Source organism: Corvus cornix, chromosome 1 (assembly GCF_000738735.6).
Source record: "Corvus cornix cornix isolate S_Up_H32 chromosome 1, ASM73873v5, whole genome shotgun sequence".
NCBI classification, from domain to species: domain Eukaryota; kingdom Metazoa; phylum Chordata; class Aves; order Passeriformes; family Corvidae; genus Corvus; species Corvus cornix.
The window spans coordinates 32,288,986-32,305,595 of record NC_046332.1 but is presented as its reverse complement, the minus strand read 5'-3'; the positions used below and the strand labels follow the sequence as shown (position 1 = coordinate 32,305,595).

The 16,610-nt window shown below is 38.0% G+C and overlaps 1 protein-coding gene across 1 annotated transcript in view; it reads left to right on the top strand.

Moving 5' to 3' along the window:
• Nucleotides 1-16,610, top strand: part of TENM4 (teneurin transmembrane protein 4) — a 1,362,823-nt gene that overhangs the window by 405,463 nt on the left and 940,750 nt on the right. The gene's annotated exons all lie outside the window — the stretch shown is intronic.

The window sequence follows — 16,610 nt, the reverse complement described above, 5'->3', positions numbered from 1 at the left end:
ATTTGGGAGTCCTTTATAATTAAAATTTGAGAGGCATATAATAACTGGGAGGAGGTTAAGGAGTCTGCTATGATGATGCAATTTCATACTTAGAGGTCTATTATGTCAATGGAGGTGCTTCACTATGAGCTGGGGATAAAGTCCTGTCTTACTTCCTGGCTGCAGTGCTATCATAATTTATTTCTCTGTATGGAATGTCATTTGATATTTTCTTTGCTTTGTAGTTTACCATATAAAAGAATTATTCCAAGTATGATGCAGTTATTTTATAAGTTTTGAGAGAAAACTGTGTGATAAATAGCTCTTTGCCCTTACCCCCATCCCCGTTATTTCCATAGAAAATACAGAGATTTCATTTTAAAATAACCTGAATATTTAAAGAATATAAGATGGTACTTAATATATGAATAAGATTTTTTTAAACTTTGCAAAAAAATAAAATACAGGGAGCAATTTTTAAAAAATGCTCATAAAATTAGATATCTATTTCTGAGCAGTAATTATATGTCATTCTCTGGTGCTGCCTTATCAGTCAGTTAAAATAAATTTGTCTAGGAAATTGCAAGCCGTGCTTTTCCTAGTAGAAGACCATGAACCAGGACCTTGGTTTGCAGTACGATACCTGACAGGAGTCATCTCAACAACCTACTGACAGCTGGATCAGAGCTGGTCACTCAGGTTGGCCTTAAAGTCCAAGGAGAGGGACAAGTGCTTTGAAAGTATCTTATCCAAAACAGACTGCCAAAATAGGTGAGACAGATCACGCTCTGAAAGTGACCTCATTTCTGCTGACTACAAGGGAAACAGGACAGTGGATTGCTTTATCTTCAGATGTGTGCTTCAAAGACCTGCAAGCTGGGATAAAGGAATTCCAGCTCTGATGAGAAGAAGCAGTTTGCCATGTTTAAGCCAAACAAGCCCTAGCTCATTTGGTGGCCTAGCATCTTTCTTTGTGCTAGCCACTGCCTGTATATCGTTTCACAGCATCCCTCCTAGTCTCATCAAAACGTATTTTAAGCCACAAAAAAAAAGATAAATATTTGGATTTTCTAGTTACCTTGTGTGTTTCCAAATAATGTATCCCAGTGTGTACATGTACTATTTTTACTCAATATTTTTGCGCTTTTTAAGACATTATTTTCATAGTTCTGTTTTTCCAATGGTGAAAGATTATCTGAAAATTAGACTGGCCTCAAGTTTGCGTATAAAAAGACAGGGAAGATATGACCCCCTTCTAACCCCTCCCCTGTGAGTAATCTCAGTATTTCCACTGGGATTGCAAACAATCGCTATATTGCAGGACTGGAACATTCATATGAAAGATAAGTAGCAGAAAAATCAGAAGTATTAATATTACAGCTAGAACTAGTATTTGAGAGTCTGCAAAGGCCACATAAATCACGAAAGAGCACACTGACCAAAGGAGGAAAATGATTTGGCAACAGGGCAGAAGAAGCTGGAAGAGGAGAAACTCTTCTGCTGCAGTCTGACTGCACTCATGATAGAAAAACATAGGATCATATGTCTTACCACAACTTGCCCATGTCTTGATATGGAGATGAGCTAAAATATAGGAAAGGTGGGAAAATTAATTTTTTTAAAATTAATTTATGAGTAGTCTGGAATGAATGTCCCAGGGCAAACTGGTGGCAAGTGGTGCATCTGTACCCCCTAAGAGCACTTAGAGGTAGAGGCATCACTTTGATGAATCATCATTGATTCGTCTCATGAGCTGATTGAACCCAAAGACATATAATTGCAGTCACCCAAAAAATAAGCAGGCTGCATCCAATCAGGAAACCACTGATTATTTAGTCAGAAGGGATCCCAGACTGGTGGTGGATGTCCTGTCTGTGGAAATGTTTAAGGTCATGTTGGATGGCACTCTGAGCAATGTGGCCTAGTTGATGTCCCTGCCTATGGTAGGGGGGCTGGACGACAAGACCTGTAAAGATCTCTTTTGTTGGGGAAACATTCATTGAGGGTTCTTTGGTGAGCAGCTGCCGTTCAAGCTGCAGTTTGAGCTCTGGGGTACAGGAGCCCAAGCACAAGACAGTGAACTGCCAAGCCTTCACATAACAAAGGGCACCTGTGACCCCTCCAAGTGACCACACACTGAGACACAGCAGGAGCTGAGGAATCCACACTTACCTGAGCTTTGACTGAGAGGATAAAATCCCAGAGTTTCTTTGTTCACCTCCCTACTTGGAGGTGCCAGATAGAGCTGTTATTTTATTTAGTTATTGCACCAAGATTGAATTGTTTTAAGGGTCTGGACATCTGGAACTCTACTGTGGGAAATCTGGTGTCGAGATGGTAAGGAATCCTGGTGTGACTGTGTGAGTGTGGAGTGTGTAGCCTCAAAGGGGCCTCAGTCCCAGCTCAGGGGGTGCAAGTATGACTATCAGAGTGGCTCCTGGATGGTCAGACAGGAGGGTTTCCTAACACCTTCCAACCCAAACCATTCTATGATTCTGTGATCCAGTTTTATATATTGTTTTCCCTGGCTCCTTTCTGCTTCAAATTTCGTAATTCAAATATGATTCTTAAAGATGGGAACCAACTGTGAGTCTAAGTTACAGTAAAATGCAATTTCAAACCTTGGGCTCACATTTTCTCAAGAGAAAAAGACCTCAACACTAATCCTAAACTGAAAATCAACTTTATCACTTTCTTGCAGTATAACTCACTTTCTTAAAACTGTTCAGCTATATTTTTTTTGAAAAAAGATGGTGAGTACATATATAATTCAAACAGGATTTTTACATATAACGTTCCTGGCCATGCCTTAGTAGGCTTCTTTATGTTCTCATCCTGATTGCAATTTGTAGACCTGAATAATTTTTAGGTACTCCCTGAATCTCACTACAATTACATTCTTTTTTATCCCTGCTTTTCCTTTATCTTCACTTTTAAGTGTATTTCACTCTTATACTCAATCTGCCATTCAAAATGTGTCAACTTGAGGAGTACTAGACTATAGCAGTAACTGACAGTATTTTTAAAAATCAGTCTAGACTGTATGCAGTAGGTCTCAGACAAAAGTGCTTGCCTATGATATATGGCATTTTAGCATATTATTCTAAATTACTTCCATCAAGCAATGAAATGGCATTCAGTTCATGAGCATGTGAACAAGCTGTAGAATTTTCTTTGACAACATGTTCCTTGTGAGATCAAACTTGTAAAACATCACATCAGATTTAATGTCTAATGCATCAACTTATTCCCTCGCTTTGTTTTTTTCAGTTCTAAAGATTTAATGTTGATAGGATATTTTCCCCAAGTTGACATAAATATTAGAATTCAAAAGAAAATGTGACTTATTCTTCCTACAAGAATTGTCTCTAAAAGACAGTGCAGAACTTAGAAATAATAAGCCTGCAGAAATGGAGAAGATAAGGAAATGACAGATTCATTAAACAGCTGTTTGCATCTGTCTATAAAGCAGAAGCAGATTTTAGACAGCTGCATAACAGAGAAATATGCTCTAATAGAGCAGAAAGGAGTAGTTGCATGCAATACAGCAATAACAGGAATTGTTGCAAATTTTAAAATGAGACAGCACTCTGCAAAGTGACACTGAAATAACAACATTCAGGACTCTGGATTTTTTCTCCGTTTGATTTCTCAGTTGTTTTCCAGTCTGTAGAAGTGTAATCTACAAAATGAGGTGAGCAGTGGGTTTGATTTCCTTGTTCACAAGAGGGGATGTGCATCAGTCTGGTTTGAGCTGGGCAGTGCTCAGATGAGGGCTGCTCTCACCTGTTGCTGTTGCGGTGCTCCTTGCTCTGTGAAGTGTTTCAGTGCACTGGGCGACTGGCAGTCATTATCTCCTCTGTGAAGTAAAGGAGCTCATAAAAAACTAGCCTTGTCATTAATCTTTCTTAGTACAGTGACTACTATATTTAATATAGCTCTATACCATATAAAATATTTAATATAATAGAATACATGTGTGCATATAATGTAAATATTAATATTTCATATGACTATAAGAAGACCTGTGTATCCCACTACAAGCACCTCAGCACCACCATCTTCCCAGGAGGGCCATGACTTTGACTAGCATCTTTGTAACCAATGAAGCAGATGAGAGTCTTGAGTGTCACCACCTACACCCCACTTCAGTGGCTAATTATGCAGTCTGTGACAGTTTATCTTCCCCAGTTTTATTTTCTATTGTCAAAGCTTGACCTAGACTTAGAAACAGAATCCAATATTCTTATTTTAAAATAAAAACCAATTCCTTGAGGGAGTTTCTTACATCCTTAGTGATAAACATTTTTTTGCTCTTTACAAGGGCACGTGGCAACAGGACAAGGAGGAATGGCTTTAAACTGCGAGTAGGGTTGCATTAGATATTAGGAAGAAATTCTTCACTGAGGGTAATGAGGCACTGGCACGGGTTTCCAAGAGAAGATAAAGCTGACCCTTGCCTTGAAATGTTCACAGCCAGGCTGGAAGGGGCTTGGAGCAACCTGGTCTCATGGAAGGTGTCCCTGCCCGTGGCAGGAGGTTGGAACCAGAAGATCTTTAAGATCTCTTCCAATCCAAACCATTCTGTGATCCTGTGCTGATCCTGTGATCCTGTGTGATTCATACTGGGAGGCCTCACCTTACTTATTCTTGCTTTCTAAAGAGCCTTGAACCAGAAATTACTATGATATCACACTCTCCTGTTCCTATGCTGCCCCCATTAAATCATTCTGATATAAATAACTCTGAATTCACAGTCATGGTTATTATATTCCTCTTGTGTCTCTCCACATCACCTCTTCATTTACACCAAATTACAGTTCTCGTACCTTGTCTTCTTTTAAATTTAGATTCTTGGTATATTGATCTGGAAAAACAAAAACAAAAAATAAACAAACAAACAAACAAACCCCCCAAAAAAGTAAAAAGCTTTATGGTGACCCCCCTCTGCATTGGATCTTCATTATGAACTCGCTGCCATCTTCCAAGTGAGTGACCTCCAGGTGTCTGCTTTTGGTCTGCCATGACAAGAATGAGTGCAGTCAGAATTTACCTGTTAAATTCTGTCACCAGCATGGAGAAAGAATAGATGTACCTTCCTTCTTTCCTCCTTTCCTTCCTTCCTTCCTCCTCTTGTTCCTTCCTTGCTCCCTCCCCCTTTGCCTTAGATATGTTAATTTTGTCCACAAGCTGAGCAAAACAAAACAGAATTTGCACTAAAAATGCTACTGATTGTCTGTGTGATCCCTTTTGCATTCTTTGTTTGGTATTATTTGCATTATTTATCTTAGCTCCCTAGAAAGTAATCAATTTTTATAGGAACACATTAACTGCAATTTAAAAGTGAAAAATCCAGGGACTTTTTAGTGGTTTTGATCAAGATTTTAAAATACCATTAAAATCCTTCCAGACTCTAATTAGTCTAAGGACAATTTCTAACTGATATTCTTTGGTTTTTATATTTTATACCAGGACTCTGCTGGTTTGTTTTTTTTTTTTGCCACTGAAAGCCTAAATTATCACAGAAATATACGCTAGAGAATTCCCTTCATTCCACAGCTGTATGTTTCTCTCTCTATTTTCCCATTCCATACTGGTCAGGATTATTCTCCTGTTTTGTACTTCAACCACTGGTAATGCACAAGGGAAACTGAAAGCTAAAGAGCTGTATCCATCCTGAATGAGCAAATGCACAATCCCAGGCTCATCCTTTCACAATACTAAAGTAACATTTCCTCCAAAACAAAAACTTGTAGCTCTGGAAATCTTTGTGCTTCCACTCTTGACCTTTAGAAATGTATCACCTACTTAAACAAAGATCAGAAAAGCTAAATCTTCTTTTGCTATGAACACCATAAAAAGAAAATACCAGTTAATGTACAGATTAGGATGTAAGCAAAGGAAAGCCTGAAATTTTTTTCTAGAAGCATAGAAGAACTCCAAGGAAAGTTAAATTAAGCAATAAATACTCAATTAATTTAAAATTTTCTAATAATTAATTCAAGAAGTTATATTTAAATCAAAACTTTTTTTTTCTTTTCTGTATCCCACTGTAAAATGTCTACAACACTGTGTGCATATATATATATATATATGTAGGCTACTTTTACTTCAAAGAGGCTATTTATGTTATGGGAAGAGAGCTTCAGACAAAGCTCATTAGAGAAGCCTCCCACTGAGTCATGAGGTGCAGGACCTCCTCACTTTCTGAACTCCATCTCAGAGAGGAGCCCGGGTGTTGCTGGATCCAATCTTAGCCCCAGACTTTGACAAGGGTTTATGTCTAAAGGGTTAGATAGGTGTAATTGGAACTTTGTATAACTTTGATCAAGAATGGCAACCAAAATATATTTATATGAATAAAATAATTTATTAAAATTGATTATGATAATTATTAGACTAAAAGATGTTAATCAGAAATATTTACTACACATTAGAGGTAGTTATACCTACTAGTATAGTGCGTTATTTTTGAAGCAATATTGAAGCAATTATATTAAAGCTATCAAAAACCATTATTAAATAGAAATTGGTGTTACTCCCCCATACCAAGGACTGTGGGTAAATATCTTTCACTCAGCCTCAAGGAGGAACCTTGAGGGGCATCCCTACTCAAGGGAGGAATCTCCACACACACTCTGAGAAGGGATTTGTTAGAAGACATTAACAATTAAAAGGGGGATGAGGCTTTTGCAGTATAAAGTGATTGACTGTCTGTCATACATCTCCAGGCCAGCTGGGTCACCCCCGTAGATATTGATAACTTATCAGTACTGTCACTTGTGGGTTCCTTTATGAGGTACTTTGTCTCCAACATCCTCACCAGTGTTACTTTCTGTCAGGAAACATTTTTCCACAGGATATTTATCTTTGGGGTTGATTAGTCAGGTTGGTTTCAGCGTTTTTCAACACCAAAAGCAGCTTGACCCCCATTCTCCATCCATTACTGTGGCTTTGCAAACAGGGTGTTGGGAGTGTTGTTTTACTCCCACAGCAAGAACAATGGTAAGATTTCCCTTAAAAGTTTCCCAATAATTTCTATTTGGCATTGTGGACCATAATCTTCATTATCCCCTCAATACACCAATTGTACAGATGATCAGATTTGCTTAAGCTTTAATTAAGCACTTGTTACTTCTACTAGGTGGCATACAGACCAATCCTATTACAGTTATTATAGCAATGGCAAACCTTTTTAATAATTTGAAGTCTCTTCTATTGGCTTGAAAGAACAGGACTATCTCACTGGTTAAACATCAGTGCATTTATGTCACTTTAATTGCAGCATCACACTGTTGGCCTGGGATTTAGCTCCGGATTGTAGACATCTAGGAGCAGGTGTTGAACTAGACACCTAATTCAGTTTTCTACCTAATTGGGAGATAGTTAATGCAGTCAGTGGAGCCTAGATGAATGCATCTGTATTAGAGTGAGTTGAACAATTCTCTAGGCTCCTTTCATTGTGTTGGTTACCACTGAGTGTAATGAGAAAATAGCAATCTAGCTCCCCTGTAGGCATATTGAGACATGTAAATTTAGGTATCTGCAGTCTGGAGCTGGGTCTATACTCAATGACCTGACTAGCTCATCTCTTGAAAAGTCAAATATTTTATCCAAGCTGTTGGATAATTTGCTATGAAAGTATCTCCCAATCACGCTGTAATCCAGAAAATGTACACATAATGCTGTATTTTATAAAAACCACCAAAAAAAACACCAATAGCTTTTACCATGTCAGGGTTTTCCTAATTGTCTTTTGTTATTTCAACTAGCAAGGTGGTGGGTTAGGTTTAAGACATGGGTTCACAGAGAATGATCTGCTCTGAACTCATGCATCTGTGCCCAACACGAACCTTTTGTTTCACAGCTGCTAATTCTCCACAAACCAGTTTCTTAAGGGAACTGTCCCAAGAAAGGAAGACTAAACCACAGAAGCAAAAAACTCACTGAAAACATTTGAATATCAAACAACCTGAGTTAAAGCCTAAACAGAAGTTTCAGAAAGGGAAATCTCATTTCAGTATAAGCACAGTCCAAATCTTTCTACCTGCTCAGGGTCATATGGAACAAAAAAAACCCCAGCTGTCAGCAGTGAGTTTAGTGGTGGAGAGAAGTGCTATGAAAAAAGAGCCTGAAGCCTTTTCCCAGTCACAACATGTACAACATGGAAATAGAGTATGTTTCTGGTGTAATGGATCTCCTCTCTCTTGTTTTCTTCTCTGTTTTCCTCTCACGCATCTGTAACATTTTTAGGTATGTATCTTTTCATCTTCTACAGATCCTGAGTTGTTCTGAAAAATCTTTGTCACAGCTCTCGCATACCACAACAACTACCTTGATTGTTCACCTCTTTTGCTTTTGATTGACACATGCCCCACTCTTTTCACCTTTTCCCTTTTTTCCCCCTCAGCTTTCAAACTGCCAAGACCTAATTTCTGTTAATATTGGATTAGGCTGTATATAAATCACACATTCTCTGTTACTGAGTAAATTGTTCTTTCCAGTTCCTTGTCTGGCAATGCTGCAGAGAGATTGTTTGGGAGTCTCTGGCATTACCAAGTGCAACTTGAGAGGTACAGAGGCCGTTTCGTCTTTTGGTTTTTTCTGGACTCACTGGGATTTGGACGTTGGAAGGAACCACTGTGGAGGGCTACTTCTGAACCCCTGTGCAGAAAGCCAGGGAGAAAGCCTGGACCTTTACCTCTGTCATTGCAAAATTGTTAGCTTTCTCCCAGGCTCTCCACTGTGCTCCGATTAACTCCACACAAGAAAAGTCTCATCTGGAGGGAGCTACTCCTGAGCAGTGTGGACTCAAGCCACTCAAGAGTTATTTGGTCCCAGGGCACCCATTATTCAGCAATACAAGTGCTGATCTCAAAATTCTGGTTAGGCCAGCATTTTGCCTCAGCTATATCACTTACTCTTCTGATCCAATCTCCTGAGCTCAGTAAAGCTGGGTTTTGGGTCAGTTTATTCTGAACTGAATAATACATAGTTTTATTTCTACAAAATATGAGATATGATCCTACTTTTTAGAGGGCACCACACCAGTTTCTTAACCATTTTTCTTCTTTCATATATGACAAAAAAAATCACATAGGTAATTTTCTAAGCATGGAGAAAGCAGACTGAGTTTCCTAAACAAAATATAATGTGGGTCACGTCCAGAAAGAACATGTGAATACTTTAGTAATCAAAAGAGAAATTTGCAGGTGAGATATTAGGACACATTTCTGGTCTAGAACTAATGTGATGTTTGTGCATCTACGTGACTTGGGCAGCATTCAAAAGGTGAGAAACAACTTTTAAACGACAAAACTTTATTCAAGGAGGAGGTAGAAAGATTTTAATTTGCCCTAGCATTTATTTCTATTTTATTCTATTCTAAATTATATATATTTCTATTTTATTTATTCTAAATTATATGAATTTTGACATTCTTTTCATAGATTAAGTTTATTCACTATCTATATTATTATTATTATTATTTACTTTAATAAGTTTATTCATTACATATACTATGCAGTCATCATATATATCATATTAATTTCATGTTCAAAATTGGCCTGACTCCTTACACATCTGAGATATCTTATGTATTTGTGCATATGCTGGTAAGAAAGGAAGAAAAAGACACTAAAGAAGAGTTAACAGTTTTCTTTCAACAAACTTAAAATTTCTAAGTAACATACTGAAACTGTCAATTTAAAAGAAAGTAACAACTGGAGAAAACAAAAAAATTAAAGAAATTATAAAGATTTTTCTTCTCTTGAATGCAGAGAAAAAACCTATGTCCTAACTCTGTGTATATATGCCAATTTTGGAATGTTATATTTAGTTTTTACTTGATCCAAAGCAGTATATAATTTCAATAAAATATTGGATTACTAAGCATTAAGAAAAGATTCTAAGGTTTGACCACATAGGTATCAAAGTCTCTCAGGTTTGGGGTTTTTTTTAAAGCATTTGCATTAATTCCTCCTTTCCCTTAAGATAGTCTAAGCCAGAAATAATTCTATTGGAGTCAGCGAGTTAAAATTCATGTAAGACCAAGAACAACACTGGGAAAACAAAATGCACTTGAAGTTCAGGCATGTTTATGTCTGGACTTTCCACTTTTCCTATCATAATAGAGAAATCTGAGCATCTGAGCCAGAGTTGAATTTCCACTATGTTTCAGATGGGAAAGGATATCTGCACTGGGAATATTGTCCAAACCCATAATAAGTTGGGGTTTTTTTAAAAAGCAACACAGACAGAAAACAGATGTTAACTACTGTGAGAAAAAAGTGATTGGCAGAGAAGAGAAACTGAAAAATTGATGCTTTAGCATAAAGTGCCTTTAATTGGAAATGGCAATACTACAGTGAGAGAGGGAAGCTATCTTAAAATATAAGGCAAAGCTCAAGAGCAGCTTTCAGGCTGTACTTCCAAGCAGAGGCTTTCTGTATTTTGAGGATATTTTGCATATCCTGCACGTAGCTAATAATGTCCTGAAATGTCAGACTTGTGTTTCATCTCCCTCCTGTTTACCTGCACTTGCCTTTGGATGGCGGAGGACAACATAGAATTACCATTGAAATACCTCATTTATCTTGCAAGCTATTTGTCATACAAATTTTCCTTTAGGGAAAAAGCTGTGTTAGTGATTATAAGTTCCCTAAAGGAGGCATCATTTCCCCTCTGAATCCAGTATTCATAGTTTAATGAAGTTAGAACAGTCATTCCCAGCTAAGATGCCTCACATGCCAAATTTTATCTCTGTCTCTGCAGACAGAAATTTAACACCAGTCATTCTTTACAGGACAGTTTTGCATTTTCCTCCAGTTCCCCCAGTGCTGAAGGATGCAGTGATTGATGTGGTGGGATAACCCCAGAAACTGTAAATCAGGAGGAAAGCAGGGAGAGATGGAACAGCGCAGTGAGGTGAGATACAAACCAGCCAAGCAGGGCTTTATTTCTGCTGCATCATCACTGAGAAAAATGACACTGTAAATGAAATTGAGAGACCTAAAGAAAATTAATGGAATTTTGAGGTTGAATTTTTTTTTTTTTTTTTTTTTTTTTTTTGGCCTCCATACTAACTAGGACTAACATTATTTGGAAGAAGGACAAAACACTTAAGTAAAGCAACATTAATTCCTGTTCACCACAGGAATGAAGTATCTGGATAAGTAAGGCATACTTAAAACTAAGCACAGCCTTAAACTGGTCAGGATTTTGCTCCTAAGCAATGAAGCGCAGACAGTGAAAGCAATCCTTTACCTTAAGCTGACAAGCTATTACTGCATAGCAATAATCTTTACCGTGTTTTGCCTTTGTTCCCTTTTAATTAAGCAGGAAAATGTTGTGCTAAGCATAATGTGTTTGAGTTGTACATGTCCCATCTCTAATGGTATTGAAGTTTAAACCTACTTTAGCTGGGTGTGCCGTGGCTTCATTAGTAGCTGTGTATTATCTGAGATCTGTGGATCAAAGTAATGCAACCACTGTCTCTCCTGCACCAAACTGGGTAAGGGGGAGCAGATTACATCCATTACCCATCTCAGATCACAAAATGGAGCAATGTTTGAAACAGCATAACAAAACCACCCCTCTCAAAAGTGCCATCACTAGAGTCAAAAGCTCCACAAGCAGTCTGCAGAGGCTGCATGAAGAAGAGCATTTTTGAACATTTACCTTACATCCACACCCATTGTGCCGTGGTGGTGGAACCATATTGGTTCCCCAAGGCTGTCTGTGGCTCACTTTCTACAAAAGGCAGGAGGCAGCACAGCAACAGGGCTTGTATTTGCTGTGTGACAAAACACAAATATGTGTTTCTGAAGGAAATTGCAAGGCTGATCTCATCCTTATTAAATGATACAGTAAAAAAATTATTCATAATACAGACACTTAAAAAAATCAAAAAAGAATGTTCTTTCCTAAATTCTGTATCAAATTCTGTAAGTGACAGCTTCTATATCCTGCTCTGCAGTGCTGGAAGCTGTTTACTTGCACTGAAAAATGGTTTTTCAGCCCTCCTTGGTAGATGGCTGCTTCGAAGCAGGGGGCAGGGGGATCCTGTGGATAGTATGATATGAGTGATCTTAGAAGTGGGAGAGTTCCCCCATCTTATTGATAGTGGGGTTTGGAAGAACACTTATTCCCATGGCCTATGAATGAACCAACACTTTTCGTTATTGCCACAATGTCCTGAAACTTTGAAGAGACCAGTAAGGGACAAATAAAAATACACAAAGAAGTAGTTAACTCAATTGTACCATTCCTGGTTGTGGCTAATTACTGGTACTCTGAGAGCTGAGATTAAACAGAATTAAATTTCCTGATTGCAGTTGTAAAGCCAGTAGAATTTTAGGTAGGAGGGGGGAAAAAAAGAATTTGTGAGTCAATTTAAGCACGAACATACGAAGATCCTCATTAAAATGGAAACAGGGGAACATGCCGCCAGAAGTATAAAACAAAACCTGTTCCATACTTTATTATTAAGTATTATCAGCTTAGCATCCAGCTGATCATGTCTTCTAATCAGTGTGAATTTCTTGCAATGTTTTGATGTTTAAAATTCCCTTTTCTCTAATTTTTGGGCTCACTCTTGCTACATGCCAAGTTGCCAAAATGGGTTTTAACTATTTTTTCCTCCAAATATGCACACATATGCACACTGCTGTGTCCTCCCACCTGTGTCGACCAGATTCTTACCAATATCCTGATTTATTCTGCTGCAAGCTGGTCACCTGTGTTTTCCTAACCAGGGAAATCTTAATTCCAGTGGAGACCTGGAAGTATCCCAAGCAGATTTAAACAAATTACATGGTGATGGAAAAAGCATAAAGTAGATAAGTTGCAACTTCTGCAGTCACTGTCTTTACCTGAAGTTTCTTTTCATGCTTTTATCAAATTATTTCTTTCTGCTGTCTTTTTGGGGAAAAATTTGCATCACTTTCTGCTGCCCACCTCATGCCTGTTTCCAGCCTGGTTCCAATGTTGCTGGTCCAGCTGTCTGGGGAGACACAGTGAACTGCATCAGGGAGCTGGTATGGCTGCAAAGTGATGCTGAGAGTAGCACCCATAGCATCACAGTCCTGGCTGCTTTGATTGCAGCTTCCTGGTGATTTATTTTGCATATTTTTCCTCCCAAGTTTCCTCAACCTCTTTCACTGGCATTTTAGAGATGAATCTCTCCATAGTTCCCTCAAACAGGACAGGGTGGGGACAGGGCTTGTACATATTTCATGCTAGCAAGTGCAAAGGTTTCAGTTTGGCTATACTGGAGTGCTTAGAGTTTTCCACTTCAAAATATGTTTGGGTTTATTTGGTTTGGGGTTTTTTGTTTGGTTGGTTGGTTTGGGTTCTTTTTTGTCACTTCTCCAGTTTTACTTTGTATTTTAGTACGCAATGAGAACAGGTTAAAAGCAGAGTGGAGAATTATATCTGCTCTTTATTTAATGAAACATATCTGCTCTTACTGACAGTGTTCCTACAATGGTATTCAAGAAGGTTTTGAACCATTTAGCCTTTCAAAAAAAAAAATCCAAATTGCAGAACTCTTGCTTTCCTTTTCCCCTTTACACTCACATCAAAGGAGAATTTGATTCTTCCTCCCTTTGCATCCTAACTGTGTGCCAGCCTTTGTAGCAGCTGCATACTGATTACAGTATTTTCTTGCCCTGTCTGCCTGATCTTTGTCCCTTTGTCAAGTTTTGATAGTAAATTTATACCAAGCTCTTAGCTACTCTGCTAAGGAACATTTTTGATTACCTGCACATGTGAATTATTTCCAGTCTATGCAGTGGATTTCAAAAGAAGAAAAAGTCATACTCCAAAAATTTTAAAATGACACTTTTATTGAAGTCATTTTATTATTTGATTTTTTTTTTTTTTATTGTAGACACAATTAATTGTTTCTTTATACTTCATTCTTTACTTTCTGGTCCTATTTTCTATTTCATATGGCATGTAAATAATTTTTAGCCTACCTTTAGTACTGTCCCTAATTGTTTACTGAACATGACTGCCTCCTGTTACTGCTTCAAGATTCCAATTTTGACTGTAGAGATTGTACTCTCTCCTCCTTGCCCTTTAACACCTCTCAGTGCTATGACAGTAGATTTTCCGCTAAAAACCAATTTTTTTTCACAGCACACTTTAACATCAAAGCCTGGTCAATGAATATCTAAAATCTGATTCTGTTTTCTCCTTTCATCCTGAGCTGGTTTTGTCCTTATGCTTCTCATGTCCTAAATCCTCTTCTGCACATCCTCTGCTATGCATTTCACTTGGAATCACAGCAAATACTCTAAAGAGTCCCAAGTTCTCAAAACAATATGTTGCTTGACTGTTTTTCCTTGGCTCAACTTCTGTTCCCATCAACGGAGCCACAGACAGTATAAGATGGCTTTTTCTGAATTGACCATTAAAGTCAACTGTTTAGCAAACATAGTTCATACACTGATTTATTACTTAAACTATTCTATTAAAAAAAAGGCACCTTTGCATTTCCACAACAAGTATTGTTTTCCCGTAGAGAGTCCAGGAGTTGCTCCCAGTTCTGTATTGTACATGTAGCATTAGTTCATGTGACTGTAACCGTTTTATTTTATTTTCTGACAACTAGCATTGCATTAATTCATGTTTCTTTTAGAGCTGTCAGGAGGAGAACATTCTATTAATCTATTGATTTAGTAGGAAACCATTATCTTTTCTTTGTTTATTAATTACTTTTGAAAAGGGAAATAAATTTTCATTATTCACTGCTCCGTTACTGAAAAGCACTTTCAAAAGAATTAGTCAAAATTTCTAGATTGAAAAATTGTAATGAAAAGAAGTTCAAGCAAGTTTCTGAAGAATTCTCCAATCAGAAAATTGGAGTAATACTGCAGATTTATTAAAAGGAAAAGGAAATTATGTTTAGCTGGTAGTTAAATACACCAGTAAACTTCATTTAGAAAGAGCACTTGCTGAGGTAGCAGAAAGGCTTGAAAGAAGGGAATGTGTGTTAGAGCTACAGCAGCAAGGGTCAAAAGGACTGACCAAGAAATCAGAAATCAGCTTCAGCCCTGCTACCTGTGCCTGCTGCCAATAATAAAGTGACCTCGGCAGGTGGGAGGAAAAGGAGGTGGAAATATGGGTGCCAGACTTCATCTCTGCAATTTGTGCATGTCATTTGATGGAAAATAATTTCAGCTCTGTTACATTACAAGCACTAAAATCTTCCCCTATGTTCACTGGTGGCGTATCCTCATCTTCCTCTTGTTTTTCTGCCTTTTCCTTGCCCTTCTCCTGAGAACAGACAGCCTTTCTCCTCTGCTCAGTTTCTTATATGTTCTACTGTAGGGATTTCGTATGGTGGAGATGTTCAGCTAATTGTATTTTTCAACCCAGAAGACCACCTACAGAAAAATTCTCTTTGAAGGGGTGATGTATCTTCTCCTGTTAACTTAAATACATGTATTAAATGCACATTTAATCAAAATGACAGAAGTAAGCAGCAGAAGCCCAAGAAGACAAAATCAACACAAATAACTACACCAATTGACTTCTCAGTTATTCCAGTTCCCCCCCAGCTGTGAGACAACTTGCTCTAATCACAGGAAGACCATCAGTCCCAATCCGCACTCCAGCAGACAGCAGGGAGCATGCACCTCACTGATCTCAGAGTGAATTTTTTGGTGTCTAATAAGTTGTGAACATCAAATGAAGATTTTCCCTCTGCTAAGGCATTAGGCAAACCTCTCTTCCATGAGAGTTTCCTGGAGGGCAGTAAGGCAAGCTCATATGGCAGCAGTTAGAAGATTTTGTTGGAAGATGGACCTACCACAAGACGAAATCTCCAAGAAATCAAATCTTTGCGAGCTCTGCCTTTTGCAGAGACAAATCTGAAAAGACAGGATGAAAGTTGTTAAATTTAAAACTTCTCCACTTGGAATGTCCTGCTGGCTGGAAGAAAGGAGAAAGAAAATGACCACAGAAGAGCATACATTTGTCTACCTCAATTAGCTGTGCTTCCTATTCTTATGGTGGATCACAGCCCTGCCTTTACCTCCCCCTGGGACATTTCTTTAAAAAAAAAGACCTTCCCACAAGAGAATAGTGAGTAAATCCTACAACCCTGTCACATATGATGAAAATGGAAGGGCTGAAAATTGAGCTGGGTCTGTCAAGCTCGGGTCCTACACTTTCCAAGGATAATTTTAAAAGGAAATATAATAATGTTTTTGAAAACAAAGTTGGCAGCTGCATTTGGATTGGGAATTTTTTTGTGATATGTTTTTCCTCTTCTCCTTCTCCTTTTGTGTGTGTGTGTGTGTGTTTTTTATCTATATGCAGGACTCTTGTCTTTTTGTTGAAATCATTCCCAGAAACATATTTCCAGAAAATACATGAGTGATGGTGATTTATGACAGGGTGCTTTAAATCTGCACTGGTAATCAGCTAAAATAGAAAACATAACATCTCTAGCATGTGTATAGTTTCAGTGATTTTGTCAAGAGTGTGCCACGGGATGGTCAAAAAATGCACAGACCTGTGTGCAGGCTTTTGGGATGTCTGTGTTAAATGATTTCCAAAGATACAGTAATGATATAGGAAAGAATATAGATTTCTGCTGTAATGAGCCTCATTTATGGCTT